At 29.4% G+C, this 13,525-nt stretch overlaps 1 protein-coding gene across 4 annotated transcripts in view; it reads right to left on the reverse strand.

The window, feature by feature from the left end:
* Positions 1-13,525, reverse strand: part of LOC130441613 (uncharacterized) — a 184,339-nt gene that overhangs the window by 94,309 nt on the left and 76,505 nt on the right. The window lies entirely within an intron of this gene.

Consider the following 13,525-nt stretch of genomic DNA (forward strand, 5'->3'; position numbering starts at 1 on the left):
AAAAGGAGCAGTCAAAAATTTTCGAATACGTTTGAATGAAGACAAAGATTAATGAGCTAGAGTAAGTTTGAAGTTATGTATATCTTGGGGTGGTTATCAAAGATGACGGTGAAGAGGAAGGAAACAATTTGGACCACTAAATCTCCAAGAAGACGAAGCTACATCTACAAAAAACAAAAATAAGATCAACGCGCGAAATTTGAGTTCTTGATAAAGCAAAGGATGGAAATTAATATTTATAGTAATGGAAAAATGTACTAGTGGGTAGAAAAATTAAGGAATGATGACTTGGAAGAACAAATAACGAAATATGGAGGAACGGAATTCAATAAAATAATAAGATTCGAATGAATAGATTATGTCAGACTTTAGAACAACAAAAAATGATGGATATGAAGAAATATTAGATGCTGATGACATTTTTTCTAGAATTTTGTGAATAGCAGAAATCGGGAAGATAAAGAAAAGCAGTTTCGATCATTTTATTGGATTTGGTATTATAGAAGATAAATTCTTTAAATCTGCTTTTCATATTTTAGAACATTTTCCAAAAGAAAACAAATATTTGTGTTCATAAATTTGTTGAAGGCGAAGAAAAGTTTGGAAAAGACTAATAAAATAAAAGAAGACAGAGAAGACGATGTAGAAGAAGGTTTCATCACCTGGAAGTGTATATCTTGGGGTGGTTATCAAAGACGACGATGACGAGGAAGGAAACAATTTGGACCACTGAATAAGTTCCAAAAAAATCTCCGACATAACGAAGCCACTACATCTACAAAAAACAAGAATAAGATCAACGCGCGAAATTTGAGTTCTGGTTAAAGCAAACGATGAAAATTCATATTTATAGTAATGGAAAAGGATACTAGGGGGTAGAAAAATGAAGGAATGGTGACTTGGAAGAACAAATAACGAAATATGGAGAAACGGAATTTAATAAAATAATAAGATTCGAATGAATAGATTATGTCAGACATTAGAACAACAAAAAATGATGGATATGATGAAATGTTAGATACTGATGACATTGTTTCTAGAATTTTGTGAATAGCAGAAATCGGGAAGATAAAGAAAAGCAGTTTCGATCATTTTATTTGATTTGGTATTATAGAAAATTTATATTCTTTAAATCTGCTTTTCAATTCAAATTCCAAAAAAACAAATATTTGTTAAAGGCGAAGAAAAGTTTGGAAAAGACTAATAAAATAATAGAAGTCAGAGAAGACGATATAGACAACCAATTTTTCTTTTAAAGCTTTTTTGCTAAAAACCCATACCTGGATGAATAATTATAGTTCTGATATGAAAAAAATTGGATTGGAACTGTATGAACTTGAGATAATTATAAACAATTTTTGTTTTTTTGAGGTCGGAAAATTTCTAGTAAATCCTCGTATTGATATAACAATAAATAATTATAAAGTATATAAATAATATTTATTACTAATGATATGTATATACAGATATATTTGTTTATCAACAATATTGGTGATTGATGACTGTCTGTAAGTTTCTACAACAAAAAGATATTAAAAACAAGTTTCGTCGAACATGTTGTTTGTTTCATAAATTGGATGACATGCAATACATTAGATAATGTTTCCGTTGAAGTTACAGTTACATTTTTTTCTAATTTCGTAATAGTTGGATATGTCCGATTCGAGAAAAAAGATTAACAAGTCGATCGATGATTCATTTAACGACGAAAAAATTATTTGCGTAGGTGCAGTGTCAGTGACATCGAATAATAATTTGAACTACAACTGAAAATCGTTATTGGGGGTTGTAATGCAATAAATCGACAATAAATATCACAAGGTTACCAAAATACATTAATTTTGGACGATCGTCCAGTAGATGCTCTACCACCCAGTATTTTAATGTTTATAATGAAGGATTAGTCACATCCAGAGTAAAATCTAGTTCAGCTAAAACTATTTTATCTCATGACCAATTTTTTCCATGTTTACAAATTCACTGAAAAACGTTCATTATCGATGGCTGCAAAACAAATACTAAAACAACTTCCGCCATCTCTAGGTCAGGTCGAGTACTTCTGGAACCATCCTCGTATTATTATCACAAAAGCAAAGAATTAGATCCAGAACTGTGTTTCGAGAAAGTTCTATATCTTGTAGTTGTTCTTCAGTAATTATTATATTATAACCGCTAAAATATATAACCTTTTGACTGCGCCTCGTAGTTAACAAATTTTTTTAATAGAATTATTATCGTTTTATTCGTTGTCGAATACACCTCACTATGACCGTATTGTACAATTTTTTATTTATTTATGTATTCTATAAATCTTATAGAGCAAAGTTTCGATTTTGCTATACCTTCCTCAGATCCTTAAATGGTAGGGTTGTTTAAGAACGTGTCGGGTAAAAAGTGCGAGTGAAACATTGACAAATGGCTGATACAATCGAAAATATGCGAAACAATTCAATGCAGGTACGTCGAGGAAGGTCAACGACGTTTTATCCATAGTGGTATTGCCTTGATGGAGTTATTTTTAATACCAACACATTCTTTTATTTTCGAAAAAAAAGGTAGCGCAACAACCAATTATTTGATTCATTTAATGATTATTTCCGTTTGCAAAGATGAAAAATACACTCCCACTGACTTACCCATGGGGATTTTATTTTTACTGTAATGGGAAATCCAAAATTACCAGATTTTTTTGAAATTAATACAAATCTGAAACTGTAGATTTATTTCGAGATAAAAACTTTTTTTACTATCATTTCGACAATCAAAAAGTTGTAAACAGATACAGAATGTATCCGGAATTCAAAACAAAAATAAACTTTTTATAATTTGTCATTTTGTCAATAATTTTTATTTAAAACAATTTTTAATATTTGTATTATGTTGTATGAAATGATTTAGCAATAATATATATTTTGTACGAGATTTTTTATAAAAAAAATCAGTATAATTCAATGCAGTCAATCCAGACGTAATTATAAACCCTTAGAATGAATTTAAAAACATTTAGTGAATTTACGAGGTTATTTTTAAATGTTGAGGTGTGAATATTTACAAAATTCGTATTAATCTATCAACAAATTACGTTAAAATTAGAAAAAAATCATAAACCTCGGTGAATATTTTTATTTCCGTTTGCAATGATGAAAAATACACTCCCTCTGACATACCCATTGGGATTTTATTTTTAGTTGGATGGGAAATCCAAAATTACGAGATTTTTTTGAAATTAATACTAATCTGAAACTGTAGATTTATTTCGAGATAAAAACTTTTTTTACTATCATTTCGACAATCAAAAAGTTGTAAACAGATACAGAATGTATCCGGAATTCAAAACAAAAATAAACTTTTCATAATTTGTCATTTTGTCAATAATTTTTATTTAAAACAATTTTTAATATTTGTATTATATTGTATGAAATGATTTAGCAATCATATATATTTTGTACGAGATTTTTTATAAAAAAAAATTAGTATAATTCAATGCAGTCAATCCAGACGTAATTATAAACCCTTAGAATGAATTTAAAAACATTTAGTGAATTTACGAGGTTATTTTTAAATGCTGGGGAGTGAATATTTACAAAATTTGTATATTTCTATCAAAAAATTGCGTTAAAATTAGAAAAAAATCATAAACCTCGGTGAATATTTTTATTTCCGTTTGCAATGATGAAAAATACACTCCCTCTGACATACCCATTGGGATTTTATTTTTAGTTTGATGGGAAATCCAAAATTACGAGATTTTTTTCGAATTTGATTCAAATCTGTGACTGTAGATTTATTTCGAGATGAAAACGGTTTTTTTTTCACTATCATTTCGACAATCAAAAAGTTGTAAACAGATACAGAATGTATCCGGAATTCAAAACAAAAATAAACTTTTCATAATTTGTCATTTTGTCAATAATTTTTATTTAAAACAATTTTTAATATTTGTATTATATTGTATGAAATGATTTAGCAATCATATATATTTGGTACGAGATTTTTTATAAAAAAAAATTAGTATAATTCAATGTAGTTGATCCAGACGTAATTGTAAACCCTTAGAATGAATTTAAAAATATTTAGTGAATTTACGAGGTTATTTTTAAATGTTGGGGAGTGAATATTTACAAAATTTGTATATTTCTATCAAAAAATTGCGTTAAAATTAGAAAAAAATCATAAACCTCGGTGAATATTTTTATTTCCGTTTGCAATGATGAAAAATACACTCCCTCTGACATACCCATTGGGATTTTATTTTTAGTTTGATGGGAAATCCAAAATTACGAGATTTTTTTCGAATTTGATTCAAATCTGTGACTGTAGATTTATTTCGAGATGAAAACGGTTTTTTTTCACTATCATTTTGACAATCAAAAAGTTGTGAATACATACAGAATGTATCCGGAATTTAAAACAAAAATAAACCTTTTATAATTTTTAATTTGGCAATAATTTTTATTTAGAATGAATTTAAAAACATTTAGTGAATTTAGTGAATTTACAAAATTTGTATATTTCTATCAAAAAATTGCGTCAAAATTAGAAAATAATTATAAATCTGCGTGAATATTTTTATTTCGAGTTTGTAATATATATAACAATATTCGTTTACTAAAAATTACCTCAATTATATTCAAGTATCCATTATATATTTTATCAAATAATGATGATCACAAATTGGGATGACACCAGACGGAATCACTACAAGACGCGGCACAACAAAAATCACCGTCCCGAGAGCTGAAAAAATATTCAAAAACTACATTCACGAATTGGGAAAACCACAACGGAAGAGCCGGATGGAACGTCGATTAACCGCGACCAACGGAGTTGTTGTTATTCCAACGTGTGGATGAATAGTAAATGGATAGACCTCGATCGGATGGGATCAAAGATTAGTTTGTGAATGTGAATGTACTACGGCGCGACGAACTGCTTTGAGAGCCCCCACAACACGCTCGTATCCCCGGTATCGAACAGTCGGTAGACGCTGTATTATTAAAAAAAAAACTACTGATGATGATACTCGTTTCGAACGAAATTTTGAAACATATACTTCAAACTGTATAAAAAATTTTGTATGGGGATGAGAAGTAAATGAAAAACGAATTTTTTAACATGAATAGTAAGTCTATATTGATCTATAAACCTTTACCTGGGAGGTAGGAAAAATACGATTTGAAATTAGATAGTTAAATAGCAACAAACATTATTTTATAAAGTGTTGAATAATTTACGAGGATATAAAGCAACAATACAAACGCAGAGGAAGATATAATAGATTAACTGCAAAAAAAACCACGAGAAAAATGGGAAAACAACAAAAGAAGTGCTGGAAAAAGCAATTTATTATTTGAAGAACGAAAAGTCCCCGGAGATGATGAAATAACATCTGAAATGTTGTGTTATTTCAAATATGCGCTAGAGAATGCAATTAATAATGCAAAAAAAGTAACAAAGCGATTTGTGATAAATATAGAGGAAGGAATTTGATAAATATGGTTATGAAAATATAATGGAAAAAAAGCTGAGATGTATCGTAGAAACGATACTTCACAAAGTATACAAAACCACATTTTTACACTAAAAGAAATACTAAACAAAATATTGATAGTATTTTTCATTTATCGATGTGGAGAAGGTGTTAGATACGGTTCGAAAAGTATAGGGAAGAAATCTTAAGAAAATTAAGACACATCTATAACAAAAAAAAGGATCAAGATGAGGAAAAAAATGTTGTTCATTAAAAATTTCATATTATACATTTGCTGATGATAAAGAAAATGAATAGAAAGAAAACTAAGGTGACGATAATAAACAAAATGCGGAAGAATTGAAAATGTGGATTCATAGCTAAGAAAAAAGTGTCAAATCCAAAATGGAAGTATTTGGAACTAGATTTTGACCTATGGTTACGAATCATGAGTGCTAAACCAACAAGCTATAGACAAGAAATATTTGAGTAAAGAAAAAAATGACAAAAAAAGATAAAATTAGAAATTGCGGTGAAATTGAAAAAAGGCAATTGAGCTGGTGGGGATATCCACAGAGAACGAGTAATTCGAGACAAGTAAAAAACGTTTAGGAAACCAAAAGATAACAAAAAACAAATAGAGAAAGTCATGTGGTGATAAGACAAGTTTTGAAGACAAAACCCACATGGTAAGAAGCATTGATAGCTATGAATAACAAGTTATTAAATAAGGGTGGAAGGGAATATTTTCCAGATTATTTAGGGATTGGAGTGTAGTGAAGTGAAGTGTAGACAATATACATAACTTTACACAGAAAGACATAATTCAATTAATTGAAACAATAAACGATTTCAATTACAGAACGCAGTTAAAGAAGGACGTTAAACGGTCAATTGACAATAATTTAATTGTTGTTAAATTAACTTAATGCAATTGGTGTTATTGCCCGGCTGATGCCTTCAACCAACCGATTAAACTAACTTTTGATTTATCAAAATAGAATGTGTAAATGGAAATTAGACCGATCTCTACGTATGAAATAATATGAGAAATGATATCTGGTTTAAAAGGATCTAGACCTTAGAAATGATTATTTAAACGAATTTTTATGGTAAATAAAAAGGTTTTTTGCTTATACAATCATATTGAATCACCAGCAATGACGTTTCAAATGTTGTACTACATTTTTTCTACTACAAGTACAGACAAAGTTTATATTTATAGTATTGGTGCAGTTATTTAACTTTACAAGTCATCTAACGATAAGAAATTAGTAAGTTAAGACGAATTAGATGCAGTAATTGAAGATAATACTAGATTTTTCTTCAATATACACCTCTCCCCTCGCCATACACCTTTCCATAAGTTTTTTCCATTGATTGAAGAAGTGCTGGAAGTCTTCTTTGGTGAGCGCCTTTAGGAGCTTCCAACGACTCAAATCGGGTCCCTTACAAAGCAGATCTTTCTCTAACCTTTCAAGGAAATCTGATCAGACCCGTTGATGCAAAGGCTTTTGGTTAGAAGTCAGATTTCTTGGCACCAGCTTCACACTGAATTTTGTCGGGTGTAAAATTATTCTAACAGTTTGTTTATCGGCGTTTACAGTCTCGGTAATAATCCGGATGCTAATTTGACGATTCGCACGCACAATTTGGTGGTTTTTGGTCACTGTTTCCGGAGTTAAAACAGTCACAGGGCGATCTGGGCACCGGTCATCTTCAGTGCTTTCACGGCCTTCACCAAAGCATTAAACCATTCAAAAACACGAGCACGAAATAGAAAATTATCCCCATAGACTTCTTGCAACAATTTATAGCACTCAGTCGCGTGTTTTTCTCAATTTAACGAAATATTTGGGATTGATATGTTACTCATGGTTTTCGGCACGTGTATAACGCACTAACAACTCGTGGACAGTTTATAACTTCAACTTCGTTTATTTAGTACACAAAATATTTACCGTTATTCAAATTAATTTTAATGTTTTGTTATATTCATTATTATACCAAACACATAGAAGTAATTTGACTTTCAATGATTGAAAAAAGTCTTTACTTCTCTTAAATTTTTTTTTCTAATAAAAATATTTTATTTTTCATACTTTTTATCGTTTAGTTTTTTATTGTTGATGATTCTTTTCCACTTTCTCCATAGCCTATTCTGTTCAAAAGTGAAATGCCTTCAATTCACCTAAATTCACCATCCCTGACAATGCAGCTTTCCATTTTTATTCAGTAGCCGTACTACTTAAATACAGGATGTTTCCTAAGTAATCTGTAATATTTGTTATTCCGTCACTCCATTTTAAGATGAGAAGTTCTCAGAAACATGTACATGATATACTGAGTGTTGAATATTGTACATTAGACGACCCAGAAATATAAAAACTCTACAACTGGAAAGCAGAAACTTGGGCCTCTAGGTCACCTGGACACAATCCTCTCGATTTTTTTTTGTGAAGATATCTATAAGTGGTGTGAATCACTCGATATTAAACTTGGTTGTGTCTTAGAACGTATTTCCAACGAATTTAGAATCTATCTTGAATCAACTCTCACAACAAGTTTCGAAAAATAACGTTAACGAACAGTTAATTGATTGAAGTGAAGGGAAACCATCAAAACAAATCATTCAAAGGGTTGCAGTTGTTTCCATTAACGAGTTTTCATCTCAGTTGTCCCTTTAGGGGAAATTAAACTATCTAGAAACAGAGGCGGTACATAAGGAATCAGTGAGGATTAAATAATTAATTTTAGAAGAGAAAATAAGAAAATATCCGTTCCTTTCATAGTTTATTTCAATTCTAAAGCCAATTTTACTTTTCCTAGATACAATCTACTAAGTAGTGTATGTTTTTTTCCGGCTCGAAGGACCAGACAACGTAACGTTATAGTAGCAGCATACAGTGTGTTAAAAATTAGATAAAAAGAAGGAAATTTATGGGAAAACTATAATTATTGAAATGTTTATAAGAAAAAACGTGTGGAATTTCTTAGAAAGTGTTAGTATTATTGTCTGCAGGCATAGGCGTCCGTCATAAAATATAACAAGACATTTATCGAGGTCAAAGTTAAACGAAAGCAAAACATCCATTCACTCATTTTTTTTATAGAAGTTATCACGTGTATGGGTTCAAATTAGTCGGCATGTGAAAGTATTTTTTTTTAGTAATTAAGCTAAAGTTAAATAAGATCAATAATTTATATGAGTATGGTACCATATCCATGTAAATCTTTCTTTTTCTCCTCATTAATTTAGAACGGTTGGGAAAAAGTTGCTCAAGAACGTGGTTTGCATTATAAAAATCAACGGAAAGTAGTAAAGAAAATATTTTTCGCCATTTATGTCCACCTTATTTTATTATAAATAAGAGATTGTTTGATATTTGTTAATAAGGCCTACTTATTTTCAATAAAAACACTTTCTTAAACTCCGAACACTGTTTTTAGACATATGTATTACAGTAAAACATGGTGCATCTTTGTAAATTTTCCTCGTTAACCATTTTGGCTCGGTCTTCAACTTCAGGAACAACAAATAATCGGACGGGACCAGGTCAGGGCCATATAGTGAAGCAAACGCAAGTCCCGGCTGCCTATGTAAGTCTAAGTATCAAAATGAGTTTCAAAATATTGTAGTCATCACTTTCTGGACGCTTTTCGTGGCCATAACTTGTTTAGGGCGTTAAAATTGATTGGGCTACACTTTCTTTTGCATTGCGAAGAACTCCAAGCACCCATTTTGCATTTGTAATATTTAAACGCTCATGAAGGATATTTAGAACAATTGTTTTGCAATTTCTTTTGCTTTAAGGTGCCGGTTCCTTAGAAAAATTCAATTTTCTTTGAAGTAATTATTGAAGTGTTTAAAAGCATCACTGACTAGCGTGTCGGCATTTTTAGGCTGAAATACGAGTTTTTTGTAATCGATACATTTGTTGACCGTTTTTATATCTACTGGTTTAGTTTTTCGTTTATGTGTATGTTTTGCTAACGATAAGAATGACGCTCTCTTCTTGTTTAAAGAGGTCTAAAAAGTGTATCGTATTTTTACTAGAGTCAGTCGGTTATTTGCTTTACTTGTAAACGTTCGAGTTACGAGTTTTAATTAAAGTATTCAGTTTTCACGAGTTTATTATTTACTTCACCTGATCCACAAAAATTCTACAACAGTAATCACCGTCACATAGATTAATTTCTAATGAATCTCGTCTTCAGGATACATATTTAAGAATGAAGTTTGAACGTTGATGATAATTCAGTGTCAAATATGTCGTTTATTCACTTTCAAAATTGCTGGAACAACACCACTAATTGACGTTATGATATATATTAATATTGTCAAAAACTGATTTAACATATGGCAACAATGTAGTAAAATAACTACTAATAATGTCGGTTGGATGAAACAAACGGAATACCACATCATCAAATTAACAATGTTGCTTTCATTAACGCCCTCATCTTCGTCATTTTTGAATGGTCGATTAGGGTATTGTCTGTCATAAGATTGTTCGTCTCGGGCCACAGACCTTGTGTACCCTTCGCCCTTAAATCCATTTATAATCAGAGTCTAAATTCGAAGCGATAAATAGATTCTGATCAATAGCATCGTTCGAAAGAGACTTGATTGCAAAAATTCGTCATTTTCGTTAATTATATTATTTTCATAAGAATTTTGAATGTTATTATAAGCAAATTTATCCTATAAATGAAATAGAAAGTGAGGCGGGTATATTATATAGAGAAAAAATGATGTATTTAAGCTATATACGACAACAAAAGAAGATACCTACCTAATTTAGAAGTAGCTCAATCAATTCCACTAAAAATATATTTTTAAATAAATATATAGATGTCAAGTGCTTGAACAAGCCTCAAAAAATAATTATTTTCACGTGCAAATCATTACCTTTGGTACATAAAGAAGAGAAAATAAACGTTAAGGATTTCGAAGTGAGTACATAATCAATTCCAATGAAATTAACGTCAATAGTTTCCTAAATAAGAAGAAATTGCTAAAAAAACGTCCATATCAACCGAGATTTGTTAAAATTTTCATGATCTATTGATTATGATGCGAAGATTTGTCAAAAATCAGAAAACAATCACAAAACTTTGGCTTTTACTCAAAAACAAACATGGGACAAACAAGTAGATCGTTTCAAAAAGGAATTCATGATCATTAAGATTGTAAAAATGATATTTAGTCGATTTTTATCATGAAATGAGTTTGTGGTAATCAGAAGCATTCCCAAAATCAACAATCATCTTGAAAATAATTAAATCCAATGAAATTAAGATCAATAGTTTCCTAAATAAGAAGAAATTTCTAAAAAACGTTCAAATCGACCTAGATGTTTTAAAATTTCCTCAATCTATTGATTATGATGCAAATATTTGCCGAAAAATCACAAAACTTTGGTTTTTATTCGAAAATAAATATGGGACAAACAATTAGATCGTTTCAAAAAGTAAATCATGATCATTAATATTGTAAAAATGATATTGAGTCGATCCTTATCATAACATGAGTTTGTGGCAATCAGAAGCATTCCCAAAATCAACAATCAACTTGAACATAATTAATTCTAACGAAACTAATGTCAACAGTTTCCTAAATAAGAAGAAATTGCTAAAAAAGACGACCTAGATGTTTTAAAATTTCCTCAATCTATTGATTATGATGCAAATATTTGCCCAAAAATCACGAAACTTTGGTTTTTACTCGAAAATAAATATGGGACAAACAATTAGATCGTTTCAAAAAGTAAATCATGATCATTAATATTGTAAAAATGATATTGAGTCGATCCTTATCATAACATGAGTTTGCGGCAATCAGAAGCATTCCCAAAATCAACAATCAACTTGAACATAATTAATTCTAACGAAACTAATGTCAACAGTTTCCTAAATAAGAAGAAATTGCTAAAAAAGACGACCTAGATGTTTTAAAATTACCTCAATCTATTGATTATGATGCAAATATTTGCCCAAAAATCACGAAACTTTGGTTTTTACTCGAAAATAAATATGGGACAAACAATTAGATCGTTTCAAAAAGTAAATCATGATCATTAATATTGTAAAAATGATATTGAGTTGATCCTTATCATAACATGAGTTTGTGGCAATCAGAAGCATTCCCAAAATCAACAATCAACTTGAACATAATTAATTCTAACGAAACTAATGTCAACAGTTTCCTAAATAAGAAGAAATTGCTAAAAAAGACGACCTAGATGTTTTAAAATTTCCTCAATCTATTGATTATGATGCAAATATTTGCCGAAAAATCACGAAACTTTGGTTTTTACTCGAAAATAAATATGGGACAAACAATTAGATCGTTTCAAAAAGTAAATCATGATCATTAATATTGTAAAAATGATATTGAGTCGATCCTTATCATAACATGAGTTTGTGGCAATCAGAAGCATTCCCAAAATCAACAATCAACTTGAACATAATTAATTCTAACGAAACTAATGTCAACAGTTTCCTAAATAAGATGAAATTGCTAAAAAAGACGACCTAGATGTTTTAAAATTTCCTCAATCTATTGATTATGATGCAAATATTTGCCGAAAAATCACGAAACTTTGGTTTTTACTCGAAAATAAATATGGGACAAACAATTAGATCGTTTCAAAAAGTAAATCATGATCATTAATATTGTAAAAATGATATTGAGTTGATCCTTATCATAACATGAGTTTGTAGCAATCAGAAGCATTCCCAAAATCAACAATCATCTTAAACATAATTGATTCCAATGAAATTAACGTCTTCATAAAAATCGCAGTAGAATTTTTGGTGGAATTGTTAGGTGTGAAGTAATCATATAAAGGTTTGGAGATGGAAAACGTGACCAAAAACCAAAATCCAATATAATCGAGGTGTTCCAATTTCTCATATTAACTGGATAGCGTAGGTCAGTTTTCTCTTTTGTTTAAAACGATATTAAAAAAAATAATTTAATGTGTTTTTCGTGAATTTATACATCATTTATTAACTTTCGATTTTGTTTATTAGAACTGAAATGACAATGGAAAATTTCGTTTTCATTGTCTATTAAATAAATTTGTGAGAATCACTAATATTCAAAATTAAATATTGAACAAATGATTAGATCGTTTCAAAGAACTCATTGATGTCAATATTGTTGAAATATTCGTGAAATTAATCACTATAAGGCCTAAAAGCATCATTTAATTTGACAAATGATTAAATCTGATAATTTAAATTTCGACAAAAACCCAGATTATAGCAAATAATTATTTATTTCATTCTAGTTTTATATTGATTTACTCTGTCTGATACATTTGCTGAAAATTGAGAAATTTCTCGATTTTAAACGAAGTTAAAGATTGGACAAATGATTCTATGACTTTAAAAGAGAATTTATGATCACTATTATTGTTAAAATGTTAGTGAATCGATATTTAATAAGAAATAACTTCATGGCAATTAGTATCATTCCCAAAATCAAATTAACGTCAATAATTTCCAAAATACATAATACATAATTAATTCTATTGAGATTAACGTCAATAATAACCTAAATAAGAAAAAAAATGTTTTGAAAATTGTTTATATCAGCCCAGAATTGTTGAAATATTGTTAATTCACTCACAATAATCAAATGATTTAATAAAAGTTGAAGAAATTTGGGTTATACTCAAAATTACATTGGACAAACAATTAGATCGTTTCAAAGAAGAATTTATGATCATTAATATTGTAAAATAACAAAATCATTCCCAAAATTAACATATATATTTAATTCTAATAAGATCATCGTCAATAATTTCTTGAAAAAGAAGAATTTGTTATGAAGATCGTCCATATCGGTCTAGAATTGTTGAAATATTGTTATCATTTTCTAAATTATTTACTAAAAATTATAGAATTTTGGATTTTGAGCGAAATTAAACATTGGACAAACAATTAGCTCGTTCTAAAGGAGAATTAATATTCATTAATGTTGTAAAATTGACTATTTAACTCAATATATGATTAAATCCAATGAAATAAACGTATACCGTCTCC

Source organism: Diorhabda sublineata, chromosome 3 (genome assembly GCF_026230105.1).
Source record: "Diorhabda sublineata isolate icDioSubl1.1 chromosome 3, icDioSubl1.1, whole genome shotgun sequence".
In the NCBI taxonomy this organism is placed as follows: Eukaryota; Metazoa; Arthropoda; class Insecta; order Coleoptera; family Chrysomelidae; genus Diorhabda; species Diorhabda sublineata.